The sequence below is a fragment of the Hyla sarda genome, chromosome 9 (genome assembly GCF_029499605.1).
Source record: "Hyla sarda isolate aHylSar1 chromosome 9, aHylSar1.hap1, whole genome shotgun sequence".
Classification (NCBI taxonomy): Eukaryota; Metazoa; Chordata; class Amphibia; order Anura; family Hylidae; genus Hyla; species Hyla sarda.
The window spans coordinates 2,128,699-2,140,714 of record NC_079197.1 but is presented as its reverse complement, the minus strand read 5'-3'; the positions used below and the strand labels follow the sequence as shown (position 1 = coordinate 2,140,714).

The following is a 12,016-nucleotide window of genomic DNA, read 5'->3' as shown; positions in this document are numbered from 1 at the left end:
TATTGATGTCCCCTCATCTCTCCCTGTGTCAGTTATTGATGTCCCCTCATCTCTCCCTGTGTCACAGTTATTGATGTCCCCTCATCTCTCCGTGTCACAGTTATTGATGTCCCCTCATCTCTCCCTGTCAGTTATTGATGTCCCCTCATCTCTCCCTGTGTCACAGTTACTGATGTCCCCTCATCTCTCCCTGTGTCACAGTTATTGATGTCCCCTCATCTCTCCCTGTGTCACAGTTACTGATGTCCCCTCATCTCTCCCTGTGTCACAGTTATTGATGTCCCCTCATCTCTCCCTGTGTCAGTTACGGATGTCCCCTCATCTCTCCCTGTGTCACAGTTATTGATGTCCCCTCATCTCTCCCTGTGTCACAATTATTGATGTCCCCTCGTCTCTCCCTGTGTCACAATTATTGATGTCCCCTCATCTCTCCCTGTGTCAGTTACTGATGTCCCCTCATCTCTCCCTGTGTCACAGTTATTGATGTCCCCTCATCTCTCCGTGTCACAGTTATTGATGTCCCCTCATCTCTCCCTGTGTCACAATTATTGATGTCCCCTCGTCTCTCCCTGTGTCACAATTATTGATGTCCCCTCATCTCTCCCTGTGTCAGTTACTGATGTCCCCTCATCTCTCCCTGTGTCACAGTTATTGATGTCCCCTCATCTCTCCCTGTGTCACAGTTATTGATGTCCCCTCATCCCTCCCTGTGTCAGTTATTGATGTCCCCTCTTCTCCCCTGTGTCACAGTTATTGATGTCCCCTCATCTCTCCCTGTGTCACAGTTATTGATGTCCCCTCTTCTCCCCTGTGTCAGTTATTGATGTCCCCTCATCTCTCCCTGTGTCACAGTTATTGATGTCCCCTCTTCTCCCCTGTGTCACAGTTATTGATGTCCCCTCATCTCTCCCTGTGTCAGTTACTGATGTCCCCTCATCTCTCCCTGTGTCACAGTTATTGATGTCCCCTCATCTCTCCCTGTGTCAGTTATTGATGTCCCCTCATCTCTCCCTGCGTCAGTTATTGATGTCCCCTCTTCTCCCCTGTGTCAGTTATTGATGTCCCCTCATCTCTCCCTGTGTTACAGTTATTGATGTCCCCTCATCTCTCCCTGTGTCAGTTATTGATGTCCCCTCATCTCTCCCTGTGTCACAGTTATTGATGTCCCCTCATCTCTCCGTGTCACAGTTATTGATGTCCCCTCATCTCTCCCTGTGTCAGTTATTGATGTCCCCTCATCTCTCCCTGTGTCACAGTTATTGATGTCCCCTCATCTCTCCCTGTGTCACAGTTATTGATGTCCCCTCTTCTCCCCTGTGTCACAGTTATTGATGTCCCCTCATCTCTCCCTGTGTCAGTTACTGATGTCCCCTCATCTCTCCCTGTGTCACAGTTATTGATGTCCCCTCATCTCTCCCTGTGTCACAGTTATTGATGTCCCCTCATCTCTCCCTGTGTCACAGTTATTGATGTCCCCTCATCTCTCCCTGTGTCACAGTTATTGATGTCCCCTCATCTCTCCGTGTCACAGTTATTGATGTCCCCTCATCTCTCCCTGTGTCACAGTTATTGATGTCCCCTCATCTCTCCCTGTGTCACAGTTATTGATGTCCCCTCATCTCTCCCTGTGTCACAGTTATTGATGCAGATTTCAGTGTGGGGATTGAGTGCAGATTCTGAGGTGATTTCCTCTGTGTGAATGTGTCCCTATGAGGTATAAAACCCCTCTGCACCCGAGGTTATAGAACTACAACTCCCAGCAAATGACAACTTCTAGGTCTAGGACATGATGTGAAGTCTGTATGGGCCCTCGTATAGCAGCCAAGACACAGGCACCATCTCTTGGGTCTACAGATGATGGGGGTTATATTCCCAAATCAGCTGGACTCAGAAGCTGCTGGGAGTGATAATCCATAAAAACTGGAGACTCAGGTTCCAGCCATTGTCAGCGCATGCTGGGAGTTGTAGTCCCACACACTTTATATGTATATGACCTCCTGCTCAGCCATTCTATGTATATACTGTATACACGTTACCTCAATAAATACCCCACAGTCCTGGAGCTGCCCCACGTCACGTGACTCGTTCCCGCCCCTTTCTCCTCACAGGGCAGCAGCCGCCCCCTAATTGCAGAACACTGGAGGAGCCGCGAGTCACGTGACTCACCGGACACTCACCCGCAAGGGTCCTGTAGAAGCCCTGGTGGAGTCACAGCTCTTTCCCGCCCCTTGTATCCCCCTCACAGCCTCGAGGGGCCCCACGACACGTGACTCCGCATTTTCCGCCCTTTTGTTCCCCTACAGCTTCAGAGGAGCCCCATATCACGTGACTTTGCTCTTTCCCGCACCTTTTATTTCTTCTCAGAGCCTCCAAGGATCGTCACGTTACATGACTCTGCCTTTCCCGCTCTTTTTCCTCACAGACTCCAGAGGAGCGGTGGGCAGCACTGTACCAGGTACCTCAGCGGTATATGTGTATTCCTGACAGAAAATATCCAGCAGACATGTATGATAAGTGCAGTACCGCAGGGGGTGGAGCAGCGTTATTACAGGGCATCATTATATGATGGGGGAAATAGATTTGAGGTCTATATTTGTACCTTACAGTCCCCTTACCTTGGTCTGTTCTGACCACCATGTTCCCCCTCAGTGGAGGTCTGACCTTGTTTTTCTTCAGTTGTGCAAAATATTTGGGTCGCTCTTTTAACCCTTTAACCCCTTCCCGACCTATGACATACCTGTACGTCATGGGTGGCAAGGTGTTCCCGACCCATGACATACAGGTACGTCATGAACATTACTGCAGCTACTCGCGGCATCCCGCAGCGCCCGGTAAGATGGTGGCTATCACTGATATCCAGCCATCTTACCATGTGACCACGGGGGGGTTTCATCCCCCCCCCCCCCCCCCCAGCGATCGCTGCTATCAGCTGGTCTAATCTGACTAGCTGATAGCAGCGTTTCGCTATGAAAATACTTAGCAGCGCGGTGTGTGAGTCCGGATCACGGGGATCGGGACACACACCGCTCTGCTAAGTGTCCCTGACCCGTCCCCCGGCGTCACTTACCCGTCCGAGCGGTCCCGGTGGCGCTGCGTCCCGGAGGTGAGTTTGCAGCAGCAGTGCGGCATCTTCATTGGCAGCAGTGAGATCGCCGTAAAGCGATCTCACTGCTGCCTCTGGGAGTTTCAAAACTGCAACTCCCAGCATGCCCAGACAGCCTTTGGCTTTCTGGGCATGCTGGGAGTTGTAGTTTCGCAACATCTGGAGGCCCACAGTTTGGAGACCACTGTATAATGGTCTCCAATCTGTGCTCTTCCAGATGTTGCAAAACTACAAATCTCAGCATGCTCAGTCTGTCCAGGCATGCTGGGAGTTGTAGTTCTCTAACATCTGGAAGAGCACAGATTGGAGACCATTATACAGTGGTCTCCAAACTGCGGACCTCCAGATGTTGCAAAACTACAACTCCCAGCATGCCCAGACTGCCCAAGCATGCTGGAAGTTGTAGTTCGGCAACATCTGATCCTTCAGATATTGCCGAACTACAACTTCCAGCATGCCTGGGCATGCTGGGAGTTGTAGTTTTGCAACAACTGGAGGCACACTAGTTGGGAAACATTGTCCGTTTCCTACCTCAGTGCCTCCAGCTGTTGCAATTGTTGCAAAACTATAACTCCCAGCATGCACTGACAGACCATGCATGCTGGGAGTTGTAGTTTTGCAACAGCTGGAGGCACACTGGTTTGGAAACACTAAGTTTGGTTGCAAAACACTTGAAAGTTTATTACTTAACGTAGTGTTTCCAAACCAGTGTTCCTCCAGCTGTTGCAAAACTACAACTCCCAGCATGCACGGACAGCCAAAGGGCATGCTCGGAGTTTGCAACAGCTGGATGTTTGCCCCCTCCCCCCAATGTGAATGTACAGGGTACACTCACATGGGCGGAGGTTTACAGTGAGTGCTGCAAGTTTGAGATGGCGCAAACTTTGCGCTGCAGCTCAAACTTCCAGCGGCAAACTTGCTGTGAACCTCTGCCCATGTGACTGTACCCGAAAAACACTACACTACACTAACACTAACCTAAAATAAAAAGTAAAAAACACTACATATACACATACCCCTACACAGCCCCCCTCCCCCCAAAAATGAAAAACGTCTGGTACGCTACTGTTTCCAAAACGGAGCCTCCAGCTGTTGCAAAATAATAACTCCCAGTATTGCCGGACAGCCATTGACTGTCCAGGCATGCTGGGAGTTTTGCAACAGCTGGAGGCACCCTGTTTGGGAATCATTGGCATAGAATACCCCTATGTCCACCCCTATGCAAATCCCTAATTCAGGCCTCAAATGCGCATGGCGCTCTCTCACTTTGGAGCCCTGTCGTATTTCAGGGCAACAGTTTTGGGTCACATATGGGGTATCGCCGTACTCGGGAGAAATTGCCTTACAAATTTTGGGGGGCTTTTTCTTTAACCCCTTATGAAAAGGTGAAGTTGGGGTCTACACCAGCATGTTAGTGTAAAAAAATAAATTTTTTACACTAACATGCTGGTGTTGCCCTATACTTTTCATTTTCACAAGAGGTAAAAGGGAAAAAAGACCCTCTCAATTTGTAACGCAATTTCTCCTGAGTACGGAGATACCCCATATGTGGGCGCAAAGTGCTCTGGGGGCGCACAACAAGGCCCAGAAGGGAGAGTGCACCATGTACATTTGAGGCGATTTGCACAGGGGTGGCTGATTGTTACAGCAGTTCTGACAAACGCAAAACAATAAATATCCATATGTGACCCCATTTTGGAAACTACACCCCTCACGGAATGTAATAAGGGGTGCAGTGAGCATTTACACCCCACTGGTGTATGACAGATTTTTGGAACAGTGGTCTGTGAAAATGAAAAATAAAATTTTTGATTTGCACAGTCCACTGTTTCAAATATCTGTCAAACGCCAGTGGGGTGTAAATGCTCACTGCACCCCTTATTACATTCCATGAGGGGTATAGTTTCCAAAATGGGGTCACATGTGGGGGGGGTCCACTGTTCTGGCACCATAGGGGCTTCCTAAATGGGACATGCCCCCCAAAAACCCTTTCAGAAAAACTCACTCTCCAAAATCCCATTGTCGCTCCTTCCCTTCTGAGCCCTCTACTGCGCCCGCCGAACACTTTACATACGCATATGAGGTATGTCCTTACTCGAGAGAAATTGGGTTCCAAATTTTAGGGTGATTTCTCTCCTTTTACCCCTTGTAAAAATTCAAAAATTGGGTCTACAAGAAAATGCGAGTGTAAAAAATGAAGATTTAGAATTTTCTCCTTCACTTTGCTGCTATTCCTGTGAAACACCTAAAGGGTTAACACACTTACTGAATGTCTTTTTGAATACTTTGGGGGGTGCAGTTTTTATAATGGGGTCATTTATGGGGTATTTCTAATATGAAGACCATTAAAATCCACTTCAAACCTGAACTGGGCCCTGAAAAATTACGATTTTAAAAATCTTGAGAAAAATTGGAAAATTGCTGCTGAACTTTGAAGCCCTCTGGTGTCTTCCAAAAGTAAAAACTTGTCAATTTTTTTTATGCAAACACAAAGTAGACATATTGTATATGTGAATCAATATGTAATTTATTTGGAATATCCATTTTCCTTTCAAGCAGAGACTTTCAAAGTTAGAAAAATGCTAAATTTTCAAAATTTTCATGAAATTTTTAGATTTTTTACCAAGAAAGGATACAAATATCAGTGAAATTTTACCAATAACATAAAGTAGAATATGTCACGAAAAAACAATCTCGGAATCAGAATGATAAGTAAAAGCATCAGAGTTATTAATGTTTAAAGTGACAGTGGTCAGATTTTCAAAAAATGCCCAGGTCATGAAGGTGAAAATGGGCTGGGTCATGAAGGGGTTAAGGACAAAGCTCATTTTGGCCTTATCCCCCTTATAGGGGTGTCACAAGTGGCCGTGAGGAGCCTCCGGCGCTGCACCTCAGGCTCTGAACCAACACCAGGAACGGTGGGACCCCTGCGATCTCCCTGCTGCACCCGGAGTTTATTTAAAGCCTCAGGTGCAGCGCCGGAGGCTCCTCACGGCCACGCCCCACTCATGACATCACAGCCACGCCCCTCAATGCAACCCTAGAGGAAGGGGTGTGATGGCCGCCATGGCACCTCCCATAGTGTTGCATTGAGGGGACGTGGCCGTGATGTCACGAGCGGGGCGTTACCGTGATGTCATGAACCGCCGCCCCGCATCACCAGTCATCCGGCACAGAGCAAGTTCGCTCCCTGCACCAGATGTCTGGGGGGGCCGCAGCTGAGATCGTGTGTGTCCCCCGCGATAAGACATCTTATTCCCTATCCTTTTATTATAAAGTATACATTGTAAAAATGAAAACCTTCCAAAATGTGCAAAATGTCAGTTTTCTTTTTAATTTCCTCACACAAATAATAATTTTTTGGGTTGCTGTGCATTTTATGGTAAAATGAGTGCTTTCATAACAAAGTACAATCAGTCATGCAAAAAACAAGCCCTCACATGGGTCTGTGGATGGAAATATAAAATAGTTATGGCTCTTAAAATACGAGAAGAAAAAAACGAAAATGCAAAAATCAAATTGGCTATTACCTTAAAGGAAAATTGTCACTAACCCCCCCCCCCCCCCCACACACACACACTGATCAATATGATGCCTACCGTGCCCGAATCCGTCCAGCCATTCGCCCTTTATCTTCAGTTTTCAATATATGCAAATCATCTTCTAACTGGCACGGGCGGGGTTACTGCCTTCATCTGGCACTTTGACGCTTGTCCGCAGCACTGCCCGGCTTATGCATATTCATGTCCTCCCTCCGCATCTCCCCCTCCTCCCCGCAACGTGGATTTGATTTACTATTGTGCAACCAAATTTGTGTCGCATAGCCCATGCGACACTTTGTGTGACACAATTTTTCGACACAAAGTACCATCACTCAGTGTTTTTTAAACCCATCAAAATAGGCGTGGTTAGCTGAAAAGGGGGCGTGTCCCCAACAAAAAAGAAAAGAACACTCTGAGTATGATGAAAAACTCACAGTAAAATTTGTGAATTTTGCTTCACCAAAACCTGACAGCTCTGCGCTGTCGGGAAATTACTCAAAACTAAGTGAATCCTACCCCCATCATGGATCAGGGTCTTTTCCATGTTCGGGGCACTAGTTCAGGTGCTGAGGGATTGATGGCATCGTGTCTCACTTCTGAGACCCGATCCGATCAGAAGTTATTAAGCAGGGGAGCCAGCGATGTACAGTGTACTTTTACGTTCATTTTTTTATTCCCCGCTGGGAGCCCTGAAATGTCGGTACTGAGGAGCCATTCAGGGCCCCCGATGAGGTTTTCAAATAGAAGCGCTCTGGTGGGGAAAGATATATATAATTGCTGGGGGGGTCTGGCCCCCGCAACGCTTCTGTATACCTTGCCCCCTGCTGCGCTATATATAGTTATTGTCCCCCGCAGCTCATGTGTATATATATTTTCCCCCTTCAGTTCTATCAAAAGCCCCCGACAGTGCTATGAATGAAAAGTATTCCAACAGCAGCGCATCTGGCCAGGAAGCTGGTTGGCCCGATGCACTGCTGATAGATTACTTGTCATTCATTGCGCTGCGGCGGCATCTGTATATAGATGCGCTGCGGAGTTCAGATATATATCCATATGTCTGGTCCCCACAGCTCTTCTATAATCAAATGCCTCCGCAGCGCTATGAATGAAAAGTATTCTATCAGCAGCGCATGGTGCCGGCTGGCTTCCCGGCACGATGCGCTGCTGTTAGAATACTTTTCATTTATAGCGGTGCGGAGGCATTTGATTATAGAAGAGCTGTGGGGGCCAGAAATATGGATGTCTGAACCCCTATCTATATACAGATGCCGCCGCAGTGCTATGAATGACAAGTAATCTATCAGCAGTGCATCGGGCCGGCCGGCTTCCTGGCCAGATGCGCTGCTGTTAGAATACTTTTCATTCATAGCGCTGTCGGGGGCTTATGATAGCGATGCGGGGGGGAATATATATACACACGTGCCCTGCGGGGGAAAATACCTATATAAATGTGCTGCAGGGGGCAAGATATATAGAAGCGCTGCGGGGGCCAGACATAACCCCCCTTCCCACAGTGTAAAAGTACACTGTACATAGCTGGGGAGGAGCATGCCGCCCGCTGCCGTGGGCTTATGATAGAACTGCAGGGGGAAAATATATATACATATGAGCTAGGGATCGACCGATATCGTTTTTTTAGGGCCGATAATCGGTGGAGGTTAGGGCCGATAGCCGATAACTTATACCGATATTCCGGTATAAGTTATCGGCTATTTATCCCCCCGCAACACCGCTGCAGATCATTGATTTAAAGTGGATGCTTTAAATCAATGCACTGCAGTGGCTTTTGCGGTGCCATAGGCCGCCGCCGCCACCCGCTTCTCTCCCCCTGCCTGTCCGGGGGTCCTGAGACCTATCACCGCCACCGCTCCCCCCCCCACCACCGCACCACAACCGCCGCACTGCACCCGCGACCGCCCCCCCCGCCGCACCGCGACTGACCCCCCGCACCGCACCGGCCCCATTGCCTCCCTCATCCCCGGTTTTATAATTACCTGTTCCCGGGGTCCACTCCACATCTGGCTCCGGTGGCGTCCTCCTGAACTGTGCGAACGTCATGTCACTCGTCATTGCGCACAGCATAACGCAGGAGCAAGAAGTGGCGTGGGCTCCGGGAACAGGTAATTATAAAACCGGGGATGGGGGAGGCACTGGGGGCGGTGCGGTGTGAGGGTCGGGGGGTGGTCGCGGTGCGGCGAGTCGGGGGGGATGGTCGCGGTGCGGCGGGTCGGGGGGGGTCGGTCGCGGTGCGGGGGGGCGGGGCATCATCGGCTTATCGGCAAGGTAATTGCCTATACCGATAATGCCCAAAATCATGATTATCGGCCATACCGATAATCGGTCGATCCCTAATATGAGCTGCGGGGGACAATACCTATATGTAGCGCAGCAGGGGGCAAGATATACAGAAGCGTTGCGGGGGCCAGACCCCCCCCCCAGCAATTCTATATATCTTTCCCCACCGCAGTGCTTCTATTTGAAAACCTCATCGGGGGCCCTGAATGGCCGATACTGAGGAGCCATTCAGGGCCCCCGATGAGGTTTTCAAAATTAAAGTAAAAGTACACTGTACATCGCTGGGGAGGAGCATACCGTCCATTTCCCTGCTTAATAACTTCTGATTGGATCTGGTCTCAGAAGTGAGACCCGGTGCGATCAATCCCTGGGCTCCTGTACTACTGCCCCCAACATGGAACAGACCCTGTTCCATGATGGGGGTAGTAGTACAAGCACTAATGTAGTCTGAATTTACAGAGACAGATAGCTGTGTGAATGCAGCCTTTACACATGTTACATTCTACAACTTAAATTCTTTTTGACCCATATATCTTAATCTGTTCTGTATATTTGCTTCTCACTTTCCTATCCTTAAAGGGGTACTTACACATCTTATCCCCTATCCAAAGGATAGGGGATAAGATGCCTGATCGCGAGAGTCCCGCAGCTGTGGATGCCCGTGATCATGCATGCGGCACCCCGTTTGTTATCAGTCCCCGGAGCGTGTTCGCTCCGGGTCTGATTAAGGTCGACCGCAGGGCCGGCAGCGCGTGACGTCACGCCCCCGTGTGACGTCATGCTCTGCCCGTCAATGCAAGCCTACGGGAGGGGGCGTGATAGCTATCATGCCCCCTCCCGTAGGCTTGCATTGAGGGGCGGAGCATGAGGTCACAAGGGGCGGGGGCATGACATCACACGCCGCCGGCTCTGCGGAGCGAACACGCTTCGGGGAATGATTACAAACGGGGTGCCGCATGCATGATCACGGGCGTCCACAGCTGCGGGACTCCCGCGATCAGGCATCTTATCCCCTATCCTTTGGATAGGGGATAAGATGTGTAAGCACTGGAGTACCCCTTTAATTGTATGTTTCAGTAATCATCTTGGCAATACAGAATGCCTGTCAGGGAAGAATACATTTCTTGAGACAGATTTAAACCCATGCGACACAAAAAAACAAAACAGACAGGCGAGGGGAAAAAAAACAGTAAAAAGAAAAACACTCCACCTTAAACACTCAGGATTTAATAAATCAGGGCCTGTATGTGTCTCCGCTGCTCATGTGCCGGCTTCCCTTGTACACCCGGAAGCGGCTTCAGCACAGCTTCATTCCAGTGGAGCTGTAGTAAGGGTGTAGTAAGTAAAGGTGCAGTAGGCCGGCATATGCACAGTGGGGTCACATACAGAGCGGGGAGGAGAGGGAGATGTGGAGGGATGGTATGAATATGTCAGATGAAGGCAGTACCCCTGCCCGTGCCAGTTAGAAGATGATTTGCATGTATTGAAAAATGAAGATAACGGGGGAATGGCTGGATGGATCCGGGCATGGTAGGCATCATATTGATCAGCGTCCCCTGCACTACCAGTTAGTACCTCTGGTTAGTGCGGGGGGTTAAGTGACAGTTTTTCTTTAAGGGTTTAAAGGAGAAGTATCATATAAAAAAATAAAGGTATCCCCTATCCATAGAATAACGTAACCCCCGGATCTCCTGCACGGGATACTGGCTCTCCCATAGAGATACACGGAGGGGGCGTGTTGGCCATCGCTTCGTGCAGGGGTCGACACATCCTGCTCCCAGGATGTGCAGGAGATCATGTGGCGTCACTGCGGTCAGCGCCCCCTGCGATCTAAAACTTATCTTCTATCCAAAGATATAAGTTTTTCTGCATGATATTTCTCCTTTAAAGAGTACCTCTCATCAAACAAACTCACCTAAACTATCTCAAATTTTTTAAGAGCTTTAAAGGGGTACTCCCCTGGAGAAAAAAAAGTTCAAATCAACTGGTGCCAGAAAATTACCGGTAAACAGATTTGTGAATTACTTCTATTTAAAACTCTTAACCCTTACAGTACTTTTCAGCTGCTATATGCTCCACAGGAATTTATTTTCTTTTTGAATTTCCTTTCTGTCTGACCACAGTGCACTCTGCTGACACCTCTGTCCATTTTAAGAACTGTCCGGAGGAGGATAAGTTTGCTACGGGGATTTGCTCCTACTCTGGACAGTTCCTGTCAGCAGGGATCACTGTGGTCAGATAGAAAGGAAATTCAAAAGGAAAATAACTTCCTCTGGAACATACAGCAGTTAAGTAATTTCTAAATCTGCTTACATTTCTGGCACCAGTTGATCTAAAAAAATGTTTTCCTGGGGAGTACCCATTTAAAAATTTCTTTCTTACCTATTTTCTTGCTCACATAGTGTGAGCTGCCGGCAGGAGGATGTGGGCATGCCCAGCAGGCACTACATCACTGAAGCCTGCTGGGGGGTCGCTTCGGCCCTCACTTCACACCTTTTGGCGTCTTGTAAGTGGAGGGGACCGAGGAGGAGCAGCGGAGGAAGAAGCTGCAGGCTGGCCGGGAGAAGGTGGAAGAAGAAGCTGCAGGCCGGCCTGGAGAAGGTGGAGCAGTGGAGGAAAAAGCTTCAGGCCGGCCATGAGAAGTGAGACTGACTGGATATGAGGGAGATCCTCTGTGCTGCTGTGAGCGGGCTGCGGGCAAACTTCTTCCCAGCCGGCCATGTCAGGAGCTGCTGCGGGCACAGCACTCGCTCCCGCCTGTCTGATTGACAGGCAGGGAGCTGTGCTCGTTAGTGTCCTGGTTGCAGTTAGATTTCCAGGCCAGCATGAGTCAAAACTCTATGAGAGACATGTAGGGAGTTTTTAAAAGTAAAATAAAATATATAAATATACATTTTTGTTAATCACATGGTATTAGAAAGTTGTTTCTAATACATTGATTAACAAAATATCAAAAGTTTATTTGATGACAGGTAATCTTTAAGGCTATTTCGGGCTCTATCAAAAACTATAACCCAAAATTCGTCCCAAGTTATGTGTTAGGGTAAGGTCATCCGGGACTATCACTGGCAATTTG

The 12,016-nt window shown here is 48.7% G+C and overlaps 1 protein-coding gene and 1 long non-coding RNA gene across 14 annotated transcripts in view; one reads left to right on the top strand and one right to left on the bottom strand.

Annotated features, from left to right (window-relative positions):
- Positions 1-2,153, bottom strand: part of LOC130290369 (uncharacterized) — a 45,373-nt gene extending 43,220 nt beyond the window's left edge. Inside the window, exon 1 of the long non-coding RNA XR_008847586.1 lies at positions 2,037-2,153. This is a non-coding gene — a long non-coding RNA (uncharacterized LOC130290369). The remainder of the gene's footprint in view (positions 1-2,036) is intronic.
- Positions 2,154-2,182: 29 nt separating this feature from the next.
- COL5A1 (collagen type V alpha 1 chain) overlaps positions 2,183-12,016 on the top strand; it is a 387,668-nt gene continuing 377,834 nt past the window's right edge. For 8 of the 13 annotated variants that reach the window (XM_056537911.1, XM_056537912.1, XM_056537910.1 and 5 more), the window contains exon 1: positions 2,185-2,455. The gene's annotated coding sequence lies outside the window, so the exon portion shown is untranslated. Of the gene's footprint in view, positions 2,456-12,016 lie in introns of all 13 variants that reach the window. The other 5 variants (XM_056537902.1, XM_056537901.1, XM_056537900.1 and 2 more) reach the window with 1 other exon arrangement.